Source organism: Astatotilapia calliptera, chromosome 15, assembly GCF_964374335.1.
Source record: "Astatotilapia calliptera chromosome 15, fAstCal68.1, whole genome shotgun sequence".
NCBI classification, from domain to species: domain Eukaryota; kingdom Metazoa; phylum Chordata; class Actinopteri; order Cichliformes; family Cichlidae; genus Astatotilapia; species Astatotilapia calliptera.
This window is the reverse complement of record NC_137436.1, coordinates 22571675-22576345: the sequence shown is the minus strand read 5'-3', so window position 1 is coordinate 22576345 and position 4671 is coordinate 22571675. Positions and strand designations below refer to the sequence as shown.

The following is a 4671-nucleotide window of genomic DNA, read 5'->3' as shown; positions in this document are numbered from 1 at the left end:
GTAACCTATTTTCAAGTATTATTTTAATTAATAATTATTTTATTTATTATCTGAAAAACTTAAGTGTGGAAAAGAAAATTGTGATTTTTTTTTCTGCGTTCCATCCAAAGTGAATTGGACAGACTTACATGTGCTGTAATATTTGTATGTATTTTATTAAGGCTCATACGCGTTAAATTAATTGTCAGACCAACATTTTGTAAAGATAATTTGTGTTTTCACAGAAATATTGAAATGTTTTCGCGTATGTAAATATCAAGCAGGAACCTCAGAAACACACTTGGGGTTGAGGAAGTTAATGTGTTTGTTTCATATCAAAATGTGAAGAGACAACATAAAAGCAACAGGTGTTACTCTATTCTATCAGAACTGGATCCAGCAGAAATGTATGAACCTGTTAATGTGTTTCTTTTGCTTTTTTCCCCCAGAATGGCCTTAATGAAATTGACCAATAACCGGCCTGAGACGCCGTACTTCAGGCCCCCACCCATTCACATCCGGGTGTTAAAATCTTGTGACCAGCTAAAGGTGATTCAATTCAATTTTATTTGTATAGCATCAAATCACAGACACACAGGAGTAAGATCATAGAAATACATTTCTTTATTTATGTATTTATCAGGTGATCAGCTGGGATATCCAAGATGGAGGGGTCAAACCACTGTTAACCAAAAAAAAATACGGTGGCAACAATCACTGACGGAGAGACAGTGGCAAAAAATTACTTTGTTTGAAGAATTCTCATCCAAAGTCAAAGAGGGCATGTCTTCCATGATGAGGGGACATGAGCTGAGGGGCCAAGCTCCCCTTATCTAATCAATATTACGGCGAGGACACAGTTCTTTAAAGCTCCTGCCCTTGCAGTCACAGAGGCCCTCATCACAAAGGCAGAGGAGCTTCTTGATTCACCTTCCCCAGCCAACACCACTGAAGATGAGCCCAACGTTTGGAGGGCTTATTATAGTGGAAGGGGAGGTTCTGCAGGTAAATATTTGTGGTTCCATCAGAATTGATACTGCTTTAGGTTTTCAAAGAAACCATTACTTTTTTGTCTTTAAAAGTAAAAATAATAATTTTTGTTGTTGTTGTCGTCAAACAAACACAAAATTGTGAGAACAAGATCAACCGCTATTATTTTGTAAATGGTTGTAGATTTATCATTAACAACAATAATAAAATAATAGATGTAGTAAGTCAAGAAAGAAGCACCTAGATGTACACACACAGATTTATGCAATCACTATAACTGACATTATATTTTAATTGAATTTTCAGTGTTCTGCAGTGAGGAAGGTTTTCGCAGGCAAACAACAGGTGCCTATACGAACGCTCCAGCTAAAGCAGGTAATGGTGCAACTAAAGTGTAGTATTGAAAATGGTGAAAATAGGCATATTTGAGATTTGTATTAGTTAATGAATAAATCTTTCATTCTGTCATGTTTGTGATTTCAGGATGGGCATACCATGACTGTCTCCTTGTGGAGGGAGGCATCAATTGACAATGTTCATGTGGGAGATCAGATAAAGGTCTCCCATGTCAAAGTAAACCACTCTGCCTATGGTGTACAGCTCCAGACGATCTCCTATACTAAGATTGAGGTATGGAGAATCCATATGTTTGTACCAACATGTAATAGCAATGTCATTTAACAAAATGTTTAGAATTATAGGTGGTCCAAAAGATTGACTCTGTTCATCTGGATGTAGCATTTTCAGGTGGGAGAAACGTTTCGTCACTCATCCACGTGACTTCTTCAGTCTCAGACTGCAGGTTTCTGAGGTCTTTGATCAGGGCCCATGACAATTTGTATATTATTGATCAATGAACTGACCTTCCAGCCTATTGTTCCTTCAGTGGCAAGACAAGGCAAGTTTATTTATATAGCACAATTCAACAACAAGGTGATTCAAAGTGCTTTACAGAGACATTAAAAAACAAAAACAATAAAAGGAGCATGATTTAAAATCGATTAAAAAAACAAAAACAAAAAAAAAACAGTAGATAAAATCAGTAGTTAAAATGTACGTTTTGAAATTTAAGCTTAAAGGTGTGGATTTGGTGCTCTGATCTGAGGCTTTCTGGGAGTGTGGAGCATAAAAGCTGAATGCAGCTTCTCCGTGTCTGGTTCTGACTCTGGGAACTGATAAAAAACCGGATCCAGATAACCTGAGGGATCTGGAAGGTCCATACTGGGTCAGGAGGTTACTGATGTATTTTGGTCCTAAACCATTCAGAGCTTTATAGACCAGCATCAGAACTGTAAAATGAAGACATGCACAACCACAAGAGATTTGTTAGGCATTACTTTATTTGCAAATTAGATTTTTTTCAAACATAATAAATGTCTGCTAAGACATTGAGCAGCATCAGTAAAGCACATATTAAATTTTCCAAACACATGACTTACAACAAACCTAACTTCAACTCATTTTAAAAGAGTTTTTTCTTAAATAGAACAAGTTCAAGCTTTTGCAGCTGAAAAAAAAAGGTTTATATGTGTGAAGGAACTAACTTACAGAAGTGTTTCAGGATAAAAGTTGAATCAAATGGACCATTACGGAAACGTAACGCTGTTACAGTCCTGCAGCCTAACTGAAGAATTCAAACTGAGTGGCATGGTTCAGGGTTTTGTTTCTTTCTTTCTTTGGGATAATGACACTAATGATTGTGGGCACAAAAAGCTGAAATGGTTTGAAATCTCATTGTGTACTTTCAGTTCTCTGTTCCCAATCCCCCAGAAGACCTTAGACTCTAAGGTCTTCTGGGGGATTGGGAACTGAAATGATACAAAACAAATGCTCTAAGGCTTAGAGCATTTGTTTTGTATCATTTAAGTTCTAAATTATCAGACATGGTGCCAACTCACAAAGTGCAACAGGAGAATTGTATTATAATTTTTCATGTATCTGCTCAGTGATGCAAAAGAGAGAATGCCTTTCAAGTGGTTGAGCATTATCACAATAAAATGATTCATGGCAGAGTCTGTAACTGCTCAGTTATAGAAATAGACACCTGGTTTTACTGACTTCTCTACCTTAGTACCACAAAGTGCAGTTGCATGAAACAAGTGACTCTGATGCTTTTTTCCCCAGCCACCTGACTGTTATTGTTTTGTGTAATATTTAACTGTCATATAGTAAATCTAATCAGGGACTTTTCTTTTTATGATTGTAAATATTTATTTTATTACAGTTACTATTTTGCATCATTTTGTTGTTTTTTTGTTTTTAAAGCTTTTACAAAGCTTCATCTTTCATGAGGTGACGTATCTGATAATGAGTTTTTTGGTGTTCTGATAATCTTAGTTTCTAAATGTGCCAAATGTAGTGTTTGTAATTCAATAAACTTTCATGGGAGAAAAAAAAAAAAAAGAAGTGTTTCAGGAAACCATAATAAAAAGTATAAAATACTGAAATGCCTATTATGGATATATTTGATATCAAGAAGAAGACAGATGTGTCGGTCGCGAACGAAATGGCTCTTAGAGGCGGATCTTTGACGTGAACGACGCGAGCCGGCTTCTTATCACGAGCTGTGTTTTTTTTTTTCTTCCTTCTCTCACCCTGCTCTCTCGCACTTTTTTTCCGCTTCACTCCGCACGCGAGCCTTGTGCTTTGTGCTGGGCAGAGGGGGAAGGGGCGGTAGTTACACTCGCAGTAGCACAGGAACAGAGCGGGAGGGAAAGAGGAAGAGAGCCAGGGACAACAACGTCACATTAGGGCTACGTCCACACGTACCCGGGTATTTTTGAAAACGCAGATTTTTCTATGCGTTTGCACCTATCGTCCACACGTAAACGCCGGTTTTGGTGACTGAAAACGGATATTTTTAAAAACTCCGGCCAGAGTGGATATTTTCTAAAACTCAGTTTTTGCATTTACGTGTGGACGAGAAAAACGGAGAAAATGCAGCGTCAAAGATGTGCGCCTTTTTTGACGTCACACTGTGCTCCACGTTATTGTTTTGGTGAAATGAATTTCTACAATACTGTTACTGTTAATTGTAGTCTCTGCAGTGTATAAATGCTTACATATACACACATAGTTACTGTCCCTCCACACATACGACTCTGCTTCTATGCCCCAGCTTTGTTTACTTTTTCCCACCGAGGCTTCTAGACTTCTGATTGGCCAACATTTCTACACGGTTAGGAATATATCGCCACCTGCTGCTTTGGCATGTTCCTAACAGCGTTTTCCTTCATTTCTGCGTTTACGTGTGGACGGGACTATTTTTTAAAACGAAAACGGAAAATCTTTGTTTTCAAAAATACCCCGTGTACGTGTGGACGTAACCTACAAAGGTATAGAAATCACCCACAACTATTTTCAGTTAAGGATGATAAAGGATTCAGAAAGTTTATTTATGCCTATATGACAGAGAATATGCATCTTCTTTTTGTTTTCATATTTTAATTTATATTTAATTGTGTTGTGGTTTGCAGCGTTTTGTGTTGTTTCATTTAAATTTGTTTAAAAGGAAAAAGCTGAAAATTTAAGTAGTTAAAAGTTGAACTTTGAATAGTTGGTTTTTCTATTATATGATTTATTTATTACATTTTATGTGGAGTGAATAACTAAAAGTATATTTACGGTGGCCCCTAGAGACAAAGCACGTACATACTTCAAAACACGTACAAACTCCAAAACACGTACAAACTCCAAACACGT

At 37.0% G+C, this 4671-nt stretch overlaps 1 long non-coding RNA gene across 1 annotated transcript; it reads left to right on the top strand.

Moving 5' to 3' along the window:
• The first annotated feature begins 629 nt into the window (after positions 1-629).
• Positions 630-1591, top strand: LOC145420422 (uncharacterized). The gene is made up of 3 exons (XR_013901725.1): positions 630-984; positions 1276-1344; positions 1453-1591. It is a non-coding gene; the product is annotated as an uncharacterized LOC145420422 (long non-coding RNA).
• Positions 1592-4671: the final 3080 nt, after the last annotated feature.